This window comes from Macaca nemestrina, chromosome 11 (genome assembly GCF_043159975.1).
Source record: "Macaca nemestrina isolate mMacNem1 chromosome 11, mMacNem.hap1, whole genome shotgun sequence".
NCBI classification, from domain to species: domain Eukaryota; kingdom Metazoa; phylum Chordata; class Mammalia; order Primates; family Cercopithecidae; genus Macaca; species Macaca nemestrina.
This window is the reverse complement of record NC_092135.1, coordinates 64,087,785-64,100,015: the sequence shown is the minus strand read 5'-3', so window position 1 is coordinate 64,100,015 and position 12,231 is coordinate 64,087,785. Positions and strand designations below refer to the sequence as shown.

The 12,231-nt window shown below is 38.5% G+C and overlaps 1 long non-coding RNA gene across 6 annotated transcripts in view; it reads right to left on the bottom strand.

Moving 5' to 3' along the window:
• The window catches only part of LOC105483302 (uncharacterized), a 143,000-nt gene that overhangs the window by 110,108 nt on the left and 20,661 nt on the right, over nt 1–12,231 (bottom strand). For all 6 annotated transcript variants that reach the window (XR_011609847.1, XR_011609845.1, XR_011609844.1 and 3 more), the window contains exon 2: nt 10,331–10,501. This is a non-coding gene — a long non-coding RNA (uncharacterized lncRNA). The remainder of the gene's footprint in view (nt 1–10,330; nt 10,502–12,231) is intronic.

Sequence of the window (12,231 nt, the reverse complement as noted above, 5' to 3'; positions counted from 1 at the left end):
AGTCAGGGTAGGTTGTAGGGTACATCTGTGGTTTATGTGTTGATGCAGTGGGTCAAGGGTGGAGGATCCCTGGGTAGGGCAGGATTGCCATGGTTGTGCAGCCGGTGTGGCCCCCATGGCCCAGAGTTTTTTGCCCAGCAGACAGTTGTGTGATCTGCCCAGCTCATGCTCCCCCAACCAGATATCTTTCCGGATTCTGCCCCAGTAGCTGGACCAAACCAGCTAGTTTTGTCCCAAGCATTGTGCACCCAGATCACTGGGTTGTTATTGTTCCCCTCTGTGGGGCTCCCTCAGGCAGAGCTTGCAAGCAGTCTACACCCTTCCCGGGCTGGTCTTGTGGAGGGAGGCACACCCAGCTCCGGCGACGGCCCATGAGCATATATGTCTCTCTCTTCTTAGTGCTCTGAGAGTGGGGGCTTCTCCTCCCCTTGAGCTTCAGCGACAGATTACAGGTCAATATTCCTTAGCTGTGTGCTGAAACGTTTGGGTATTGGGACCAGGCCCATGGCTCTGTCCTCTAGTCCTTCAGGGCTGAACACTGGCTGTGCTGAGGAGCGGCCAAAGTGCTCCCAAGCTGGCGGCAAAACACCGAGGCAGCTCAGTGGAGATGGCGCTGTGTGCATCCTCTTGCTGGAGTGGCCAGGCAGGAAAGTGGGGCCAGTGGACAGGGGGCGTGCAGATCAAACGTGTCCTGGTCCTGCGAGAAAGACACTCCTTCTGTCTCTCAGCTCCTCAGTCAGCATGAGCTACCAACACTCAGAGCAAGGTGGAGAGCCTTGGCGAGAGGGCCCCCTCGGTTGCATTTGCTACAGCTGCCCCATGCACAAAACCTTCTGAGTTCCACGCAGGCTCAAGCTCTCCTTCTGTCTACACTCTGGGCAGTTCCTCCTGCCAATTCAAATGCCTGTGGGGAGATATGAGGGCGATCTGGCTGCGACATCTGTCACACCATTGATCGCCAGGGTTGATTCGGCTGATCTGGCTGGCTAGGCGGGTGTCCCCTTCCTTCCTCACCGCCCCAGGTGCGAACCTCCCAAAGCTTCGTGCTCCGTCGAAGAGGATGACCATCTCCAACAGAAGGATAGAGGAGGACCAGTCTTCCGTCAAGGATATACAAGTAGCTGCGCTCCCCTGCTAGGACCTCCAAACAAGCTTTCGAGTGCCTGTGGGGGTCGTGGGATCTCTTGTAGCTAGGATTTCAGAGGTCAGTGGTGAGAGTGTGTTGCCCTGCAGTTCTTATACTTCCTTAGGACCTGTTCAGGGCTGAGAGCCGGTTGTGACATTTGGCAACTCTGTGCAGGGTCCCAGCTTCCTCGTTCTTCCACCTTGTTGTCTGCATCACCTCTCTATTTACTTTCAGTGTTTTCTCTCAAAAGATCTGTTCAAAGTGTGATGGCTTAGTTGATATTTTGATTTCTCTTGGTGGGAGTGTAGCTTCCTGGCTCAATAGAGTTGGCCATCTTCTCCCCTCAATCCGCTCTGGATTTTAATTCATAGGTTCTATATTCTTTACACATAACTTTCAGTGTGTCCTCCTAGAACTTACCCATCCAGAAAGCACTCATTTCCTCAAGTTGCTAGTTCGTTTCAAGCATGTGCTGAACTGTGGAAGTTAGAGTGCCAGCTGAGAAATCCAGTGGACAGTGCCTCTATGAGTTTCTCCTCTATGACAGTGCCTCTTTGGGTCTCAGTCTCTGCTACTTACTGACTGTGTGATCTTAGTTAAATATGACATTTAACTTCTTTGTTTTGTCTCCTGTTCTAGGGAAGTATAGATTATTATGAGCAGTAGATGAAAGAACTTGGAAAATGCTTGGAAATGCTCAAAAGGTCACAGAGAAGAATTATTATTAATGTATAGGAAGATGGTGCTTATAGATGGTACACAATAGATTTTTTTTTAATTAGAGCACCTCTCATTGTCAAAATACAGTCTCAGATTACCTGTTATATGAGAATCCCAAATAATATTGTTAAAGAGTAGCAGCTCATATGCCACTTGCTTGATAAAGTTTTCCAGGGTCCAAAGTAACCAGTGTGATTATAATTCTGCAGTATTAACATGCAACAGCTTATTCTATTATTACCTTACAGGTATCTCCTAATATAATTCACCCATTGAGGACAGAAGCAATGAATCCTCCATGAATATGCTCACTTATGTAGGTGCTAATTGCCTAAAAATATATTACTTCTCTGCATATGTGAGGATAAAATATTACTTCTTTTTCATTGTTAAAAGCGAAAAGATATTCAGACTACTCTGATTCCATAAGATGTTTTAAAATAATTATTTAGTAAAAAGAGAAATGTAGTTTTTTTGGGGAATGTAACTTTTTAAAATTCTTTGTATAATGGCTCCATCTTCTGGTCATTGAAATAGACTTACCATACTACAAAATGCAGTTAAGTCTCATACTACACAAATAAATTAGTATGAGTCAAAAAGAATAACATAACTTTATTCAGGAAACTTTCACAAACTTGACTAACTTCTTCACTGAGAATTTTACTTTGGTCATTGTTTGAATTTAATGTATCTGAATCCTTCTCCTCACCCCAAATTGTTAGGACACATCTTAACAATGTTTGACTTTCTGGGGATTTCTTTTATATTTACACAACACTTAACACAGTACAGAGATCTGTACTTAAAAGAACAGTGAGAGAAGCCAAGTCAGGAGCACCTCAGTAAACACATTTAAGTTCCATGGACCTCACTGTAAAAGGCCACCTGTAGGACTGATGAAAAGAAATGGATCTACTCTGCGGGTGGTCTCTCCACTTTGTTCACGGTTTCCTTTGCTATGCAGTTTTTTTTGGTTTTTTTTGTTTTTTTAGCTTGATGTGGTCCCATTTGTCCATCTTTGATTTGGTTGCCTGTTCTTGTGGGGTATTCCTCAAGAAATCTTTGCCCAGACCAAAGTCTTGGAGAGTTTCCTTAATGTTTTCTTGTAGCAGTTCCATAGTTTGAATTCATATATTTAGTTATTTAATTGATTGTAATTTGATTTTTAGATATAGTGAAGAATAGGGGTCTAGTTTTATTTGTCTGCATATAGATATCTAGTTTTCTCAACATCATCTATTGAAGAGACTGCCTTTTCCACATTGCATGTTCTTGGCACCTTTGTCGAAAATGAGTTTACTCTAGGTGTGTGTATTTGGTTCTGAGTTCTCTATTCTGCAAACTACCCATCTAACAAGGGATTAATAATCAGAATATACAAGGAACTTAAATATCTCTATTTGAAAAAATCTAATAATATGAATAAAAAATAGGCAAAATATTTGAATAGAAATTTCTCAAAAGAAGACATACAAATGATAAACAGGTACATGAAAAGGTACTCAACATCACTGATGATCAGAAAAGTGCAAATCAAAACTGCAATAAGATGACATCTCACCCCAGTTAAAATGGCTTACATCCAAAAAATAGGCAATAGCAAATGTTAGTGAGGCTGTGGAGAAAAGGACACCTTCATACACTGTTGGTGGGAATGTAAATTAGTACAATCACTATGGAGAACCATTTGAAAATTCCTCAGAAAACTAAAAATAAAGCTACCATACGATCCAACAACCCCACTGTTTGTATACACGCAAAAGAAAGAAAATTGATATATCAAAGAGATACCTGCACTCCCATGTTTGCTACAGCTCTGTTCACAATAGCCATGATTTGGAAGCAACCCAAATGTTTTTAAACAGACAAATGTATTAAGAAAATACGGTTCTTATACACAATGGCTTACTATTCAACCACAAAAAATAGAGAATGAATTCAGTCATTTACAGCAACATGGATGGAACTGGAGGTCATTATGTTAAATGAATAAGCCAGGCACAGAAAGACAAACATCCATGTTGTCACTTATTTGTGGGATATAAAAATGAAAACGATTGTACCCACAAAGTTTGAGAGTAGAAGGATGGTTACTAGAGGCTGGGAAAGATAGTGGGGAGTGAGGGGTCTGAGGGGAAGAGACAAATAGTTAAAATGAATGAATAAGACCTAGTGTTTGATAGCACAACAGGGTGACTATGGTCAATAATAATTTAACTGTACATTTTAAAATAACTAAAAGACTCTAATTAGTTTGTAACACAAAGGATATATGCTTGAGGAGTTGGATACCCCATCTGCCATGATGTGATAATTATGCATTGCATGTCTGTATCACAATACCTTATGTACCCCATACATATATATACTTACTATGTCCTCACAAAAATTAAAAATGGAAAATGGAAAATAAAAGAAATGGATCTAGAAAGTATGTACCTTTCAACAGGAAGGAACGTGCTCTATGACAGTGGATGAGTCTGAAATTGTGACTTGGCCTCCAAAGATATGAAAGGCAGCCAGCCCACAGCTCTGGACTCCTGTGACCTTATGGGCTGTGCACTCAGCTAATAGATGGCTCATTTTGTGTGTGCCCAGAATGAAAAAGGCTGTGAGGAGCTGCATCTTCTCATTCATTTGTATCTGTATCAGCTTTTTATTCTTTATACTGTTTGTTGCTGGTTTGATATAAGCTAAAGTTAGAGCATCCATGAATCAAATCTCGGTACAAGTTCACTAGTCTTTGATCACAAAGCAGTCCGCTGTGGTCTGGCCAGCTCAGGCATGCTTCTTCTTCTTTTTTTTTTTTTGAGATGGAGTCTTGCTCTGTTGCCCAGGCTGGAGTGTAGTGGCGAGATCTAGGCTCACTGCAAGCTCCGCCTCCCAGGTTCACGTCACTCTCCTGCCTTAGCCTCCCAAGTAACTGGGACTACAGGTGCCCACCACCACACCCGGCTAATTTTTTTTGTATTTTTTTGTATTTTTTTTTAAGATGGGTTTTCACCGTGTTAGCCAGGATGGTCTCAATTTCCTGACCTTGTGATCCACCCTTCTCGGCCTCCCAAAGTGCTGGGATTACAGGTGTGAGCCACCGCCCCCAGCCTCAGGCATGCTTCTTAAACACATTACACCAGGCCAGACAAAGGACACTAGTCATTTCAAAGGGATCTGAACTGCCTAATGTATTTGGAGAACATATTGCAGTACAGAAACACACATTTCCATAATATCTATTATTATTCACTTAATGTCAACTATTAATTCTGCAGATTGCAAGCATAACATGTTCTCTGTTGAAATTTGAAACACACAGAAACCCAAAAAGAAGAAAAAAATGAAGCCATATTCCCTTGAGGAAAAAAAGCATTGCATTTCATTCCAGTCATTTTTTTTTTCTATGTAGATAAATTTGATGTTTGTGTTTTCATGTGGTTTGATTAGGGTCATGGTGTAATACAGTAACCTAAAAGAATTTATTTATTAAAACTGTCAGCTGTCAGTTCAGTGCTATATTTGGTTCGTCTTACAGACATCTCTCTCTCTCTCTCTGTCTCTCTCTTTTGTCTCTCGCTCTGTCAGCAGCGAAGGCATTGATGTTGATTAAAGAGTCCCATTCCCAGGGCCAGATATGGATGGGATATATGCTATTTAATTTTATTAATTTCACTGGGGCAAAGAGAAGAATAAAGCTGGCTTTTGCATGCTGCTTCTGAGCAGTGCCAAAGACAAAACCATTAGGTGGTCCTAATTCCAAATGTCAATTCTACTGGAGAAGACACTCCTAAACAAAATGTATGCAGAAAACCTCAATTACAAACATTTATTAAACTAGCTCTCTGGTCCTAAGGGCAGGCCTTCATGAGATTCAAATTTCCGTCCTAAGCCACCTTACATTTAGCTACTGTTCATATGATCATAATTAGAATAAGTGTCTGTATATGTTTTTGAAAATATTTCCAAAAGCGGGTTGAAAATATTTCTATGCATTTTAAGCATTTTTCATCTTTTAAAAAATCTTATAAGTTCATGTATATGTAAATTCATTTAAAATGTCTAAAAACGTATATACCAAATACTGATATGTCTAGGTGGTAGGATTGGCTATGTTTTTTTCTAATTTTTTATACTTTTATGAATTTCATTTTTGTCTAAACTTTTAAAAATTAAACTAAGTATGAGTTACTTTGATCAGCAGAGAAAGGAGATACACTCTAGCTTACCAAAACAAAAACAAAAACAAAAACAAAAACAAACAAACAAAAAAACCACAAAGAAAAAGAAAAAACCTTTACAAGATTACATTAAACAAACCAGACCATCTTCCCTGGACATTATGCCCAGACACCCAAAAGCGGGAGGCGGAAGATGAGGGTGGTGATGACAATATAGGGAGGGCACACCCAGGCCTATCTGTATTGTGCAAGGCTTATTTGCCAACTCTCCCCTGTTCAGGATCAAGGGAAAATTACATGGCATTTGTCTTTCTGTATATGGCAGCAACATGAATACTATCTTATTTTCCAAGGCTCACTTCACTGATTTGCATACCTTCCTTGCCTTAATAAATGGATCTTGAAAAGCTTTAATTAAAACTACAAAATAACTAGCTTCAGAGTAGTTATTGGTAATTTATTCTACATAAGCACAGCACACTAACAACCATTTGGGGCTCTCAAGAACATTATTCTGCCTTTGAATGTCAGTCACTTATTTTCATCCTCGTTGTCACTATCTCAGCCAAGGTCCTCATCTCTTCCTATCTAGGTCGTTGCAAGAGCTTCCTGTTTTCAATCTGTTTGGCATAACATTTCCAAATGAATCTTTCTAAAGCCCAGTGTTCATATAGATAGTGCTGATTAAAGACATTGACTGTGCTCTCATTACCTACAGAATGAAAACCAGACATCATTTGGGTGCTAGACTCATAAACTAACCCTAACCTGTTTTATTATTTTAATCGTCTGCTATTCCCCCATTCCATCCTGTCGCTCCAATCAGTCAGAGCTGCTCCCCTGAATGTATTATATACTTTTATGCATCTACCCTTTGGCTTATGCAGTTTTTCCTTTACTTTATCACTCTGAAGTGCCTTTCTCTCAGTCTACCCAAGTCCTCCCAGTTATCTGACTACAGCCCTTGGAGACTGTCAAGGAGAGAAGCTTGGCATGTGCCCAGGAGATGCTGCTCAAAAAGAAAGGAGCCAATTATTTCAGGAGAGGAGCCAGTGAAAAGAAGGGCATTACTAGGAGGACACTCCAAAATCAATATTGGAAGAAGAAGGCTATTCTCAGCTTGCAGCTAAAGTGGGAGGATTAAGAACTCTGAGATTTGATAAAATGTCTTACCAAAGAAAGCAAATGTGAGAGTTTAATTGGTGGATGAAGACAAAATTAAATGAGGTATCACTTTGTCATCAGAAAGGCCAGTTCAAGGGTATTGTTATAATATTACGTACCCTTTAGGGCTATCCCCTTCTTGTGGTTTGGTATCCTTTGCAGGGTTGGGGGATACTCACTGAACACTTTATCCTTTTAGGCCTAGTTTAATCCAATCACCTCTAGGCTGCTATGAAACTTTTCCAGATAACTTTAGCACATGGGTGTCATACCTCTCTCTGACATCACAGCATCTGTTATCTCTAGCCTTCATTTGGCAATGGATCATAAGATTGTCCTATGATTTTTTTTGCATTTTGTACTCTCAACAACCACAAAAAATTATTTATTGCATGACCAGAAATATGTTCTGTTAATTCACTCTTCTCTTTAACTGGGCCTAAAATCTAAGCTAGCAGTTCTGTCTGTGAAACCATCTCTGAAACTGACAAAAATTTCTCCAAAGTGCTCATTCAGAAAGAATTATATTGAATAAATTCCATAAAGAATATATATGCGGTTTGGAGTTACATTCAAGAAAGCACATATTTCAGCTTGGATAATTTGGATATGAACAATAAAAATCAACTCTGACTTGCTTAAGCAGAAAATAATGTACTGTAAGAATATTTTGTAGTTCAAAATTCATGGGAAGGCTAAAGAAGATGACTCAGAAAAAAAAAGATAAAAACAAGGCTGTAAAGATTCCAAGTAGCAGACCAGTTTGAGTGTCACCACTTTTTTCTTGTATTCACTCTGCTCAAGTTCTTAGTTTTGGGAGAGAAAAAAAAAAAAAATCAGGGTGGCTCCACCGGAGTCATTTTCTCTTCCACTCAGCCTGCAGAGAGCAAGACATCTTGGCTATACAAAAATGAGAAGTAATTTTCCCAGAGTAAATCTGGCACTCACCAAAAGGGGAATCATGGAAACCAGGCTTCCAAAGAAAGCACAACAGGAAGAACTGATGTAAATTATCATCCAATCCATATATCTGTGAGGTTTTATAGATCAGGGTTCATTCTGGTGAGTGAATCCTATCATCAGTTTAGAAATAAAGCAGGTGGAATGAGAGCATAGGGTGAAGGGTTTATTTGAAATTGGAATACTATACTGAGACTTTAAGGCAGATGTAGGCAGCTCCATAGTATGGATATGACCTTTTGGGCAGAAGGCACAATCAAGTCCATTTTGAATGTGGAGTGGGCAGCTTGCCAGGTGAGGATGCCTTCAGGATCCAAGACTCACTGTCTACTTAGATTCTCCTCTGAGGTCACATTGGTAATTATTCCCACTGGTTCACACTGAATGAGAGCTTTGTATGGGGAAGATAAGTGTTTTATAGTGCAGGTGGGAAAAAGACAAATTAACAAAATATAGCAATGCTGTAATTAACATAAATCCCTAATGCCCAGAGTTAGTGAAACCAAGTGGTATATGGGTTACACAGAAATGTACTCAAGATACAGGTACTGGGTGACATAAAGCTGCACAGTTATGCATCAGACATCTCTAAGCAAATGCTAAGTACTTAAAAATGGTTGTTTTTAAAATTCAGTGTCTGGATATACTAATAAATCTACAAAATATTTGCCAACTGATTTTACTTTGGGAAAAGAATAATACCTTAAGAATAAATAAAGCAGAATTTGATCATAAAAAGTTTTTAAAAAGAATAATTTATCTGCAGTAAGTATTTCTCATGCTTGCATTATTTTTCACTGCTTCTATTATTTTAAAAGATAGTAAGTACGAAGCTTACTCTGCAAGAAAATTCTAATTATTCTACTTTTAGCAGTGGGGCCCAAAATTCTCACGTCTTCTTGGAGATAGAGAAAAGTTATTGAGAAAGTAAGATTATTTTAGAGTGAGGAGAGCTAGTCTCAGTATTTACATATTTTAAATAATAATTGTGGTTGCATATGCTGCTCAGAACTGAGCGAGATAGTTTATCTTACTAGTGAGTATAATAAACCTAAGCCAAAAAATTTAAGATTACTAGAACATGAAGTGAAGACCAAAAATATCAGTATTTTTTTCTTTGTAGGGGAAACAGAGTCAGAAAACAGTGAGTATTTCCTCAATTTCTTAAACACAAGAAACAAGAAGATAATAAATAAGTCCCATTTTTATAAGTTAATATGGTACTTCAGTTAGGGAACAAACGTCATTCAATTGGTTGATCAGAAATCTTTAAATCCCTTATTAAATATCCGGAACTTGACTTCTAAAAATGATATTTGTACCTGTTAATTTATTGTTGTGGAGTGATTAAATGTGTATGAAATTATTTCACTTTGTGGAGCAAAGGGACTAAAGAATAAGACTAGGAAGTTTTTATTTTTTATGATACTCCAAGGATTAAACAGAAAGATGGATCCATATCTGTCTTTCCTTCCTACCAACTAGCTGTGATATAAAAGGAAATTTAAAAGTTGTGTTCTACTCAAAGTGAAGCTCACTATAGTCAGAGTACACTAAAGCAAAGTAAAAATACAAAGCAATTAAGACATCTGAACATTATGCCTTCTCCAAAACAACTACATTTAAATGTTTTATTCAGTACACACAGAACGTGTCCAATATCTTATACTTATTTCCCCGCCATAAAGGCAGCATTGGAGACCCAAGACAAAAACATTGGAAAAAACATTTTCACATGTCCCACAATCACTATTGAACATGGATATTGCCATCCGCAGACACTGAAGCAATTAAAACCAACTTAAACATGACCAGGAAGTGGTAGCATTGGACTGAAGGGCACACTAAAGTGACTTAATTTCATCTGCAGACATTAAACCAATATGAAGGCTAGTAATTTTACTGACTCTCTATAGAGCACCTTCTACTACAGAAAAATAAGGGAAATATTATAAAGAAGTTTTGTAGTGGTGGTTTCACAATAAAAAAATTATTTCTACTAAGAAGAATGTTCTTATAGCAAATTCCTAGGGCAATGAACTAGGATATATATAATTCTACTTTATATTGCTTTTAAGGGTGCATAAAAATTCTGTGTGTTTTGGGAGGGTGGCAAGCAAATAAGTTAGAAGAAACTAAAATGTTAATGTAACTTCCAAAGCTATTAATAATTTTGATTACTGACCTGCATTCCTGTTTCCTGGAAGTGTTTCCTAGAGACAACAGTCTCCCTGACTTCTTTGTCGCTGGTGGCTACAGTCCTGTTTCATGCAAAGATTCCAAATCCTAGGCAGGGACTATCATTCAGCCTCAGTTGTCAGTACCTCTTGATTTACTGTCTGATGATGTCAAGTTCCTGATAAAAGCAATGGGGAAGAAATATCTTTTAGATCATAGTGGAGCAATTAACTTGATGAAATTGCTTTGGGGAAACTCAGTCTTACGTTATAGAGAAGTATATCAAGTGTTTGCCTCCAATAAATCCTGAACCAGGATTATCTCAACTTGAAGACTTTCACTAGCTGTAGAAAACACTGACCACAAAATGTAAAAGTACTAATGAATTTTGAAATTCCAGAAAGATTTGTATATGTATTTTTAAAAGGTTATCAAGAAGCAAAACAATGTGAGAATTTTAAATAGTGAACAGTTAGTTCTTCCTAAGGGCCTTCTTACCACCTAACCAATTTTTCCCCACATGAGTTGCTGAATATTTAGTTTTGTGATGCAGCACTCTTCTTAATGAAGAGTTTCATTAGCTTTTCTTTATCTTTCACTGGATCCAGATTAAAGCTGTGTGAGGTTTCAGAATAACATTTCTAAGATGAAAGAACTTTAAAAGGAACTTACAAAATACCAGTGCTACCTTAACCAATAGAGACAAGTATATATTCAGCAGCTGGTGCACGCAGGGCACTGTTCCAGATGCTCAACAAAACTCAAATAACGTCCGCCTGCCCAGAATGTACATTCTAGTGGTCTGTATGCTGGGTGAGGAAACAAAAGCCATGTCCGAACACTTAAAAAGCTAAACAAATAAATGAACAAGATAATTTCAGATAGCAGGAAGTTCAAGGACGAAAGGAAGCCAGGGTGGTATAAGAAGAAATGACCGTAAGGAACAGGATAGGAGAGGGTTAAATTGGATTGGTTTGCTAGGGAAACACCTTGCTGAGGATGTCATATCTAATGTAAGGCTGAAATGACCAGAAAAATGAGTGGTTTCAAGACCGGCAGTCTGAGCATTGCAGACAAAAGGAACAGTATGTGCAAATCTCTTCAGATGGAAATGAAAGCCACCTATTGGAGGAAAGGAAACCTGGCGTGAATGGGAGGAAATAAGATCAGAGGCAAGCAGAGACTAGATTGCGTGGGCTTTGATAAGGGATTTGAGTTTTCTTCTAGACGTATTAAGCAGTGCAATGGCATACTTTAATTTACTTTGTTTTATTTCAACTTTTATTTTGAATACAGGGGTACAAATGCAGGTTTCTTACATGGGTATATTGCATTCAAGTAGTGAGCGTAATACCCAATAGGTACTTTTTCAATCCACGCTCCCTTTCTCCCCAGTCTACTAGTCCACTTTGTCTATTGTTCCCAAGTTTATATCCATGTGTGCTTAATGTTTAGGTCTAACTTATAAGTGAGAACATGCCTTATTTGGTTTACTGTTCCCGCATTAATTTGCTTAGGATCGTGACCTCCAGCTCCATCCATGTTGCTTCAAAGGAAATGATTTTTATTATTTTTTATGGTTGCATGGTGTTCCATGGTGTATATGTACCACATTTTCTTTATTCAATCCACCACTGATGACCCCCTAGGTTGATTCCATGTCTTTGCTATTATAAATAGTGTGGTGATGAACATGAGTGCATGTACTTGTAATGATCTAATGATCTGTTTTCCTTTGGGTATATACTCAGCAATGGGATTTCTGAGTCGAATGGTAGCACACTGTTTTAAGTTCTTTGAGAGATATCCAAACTGCTTTTCATAGTGGCTGAACTAATTTACATTCCCACCAATAGTGTATAAGCATTCCGTTTTAGTGGTTGAACTAATTTACATTCCCACCAATAG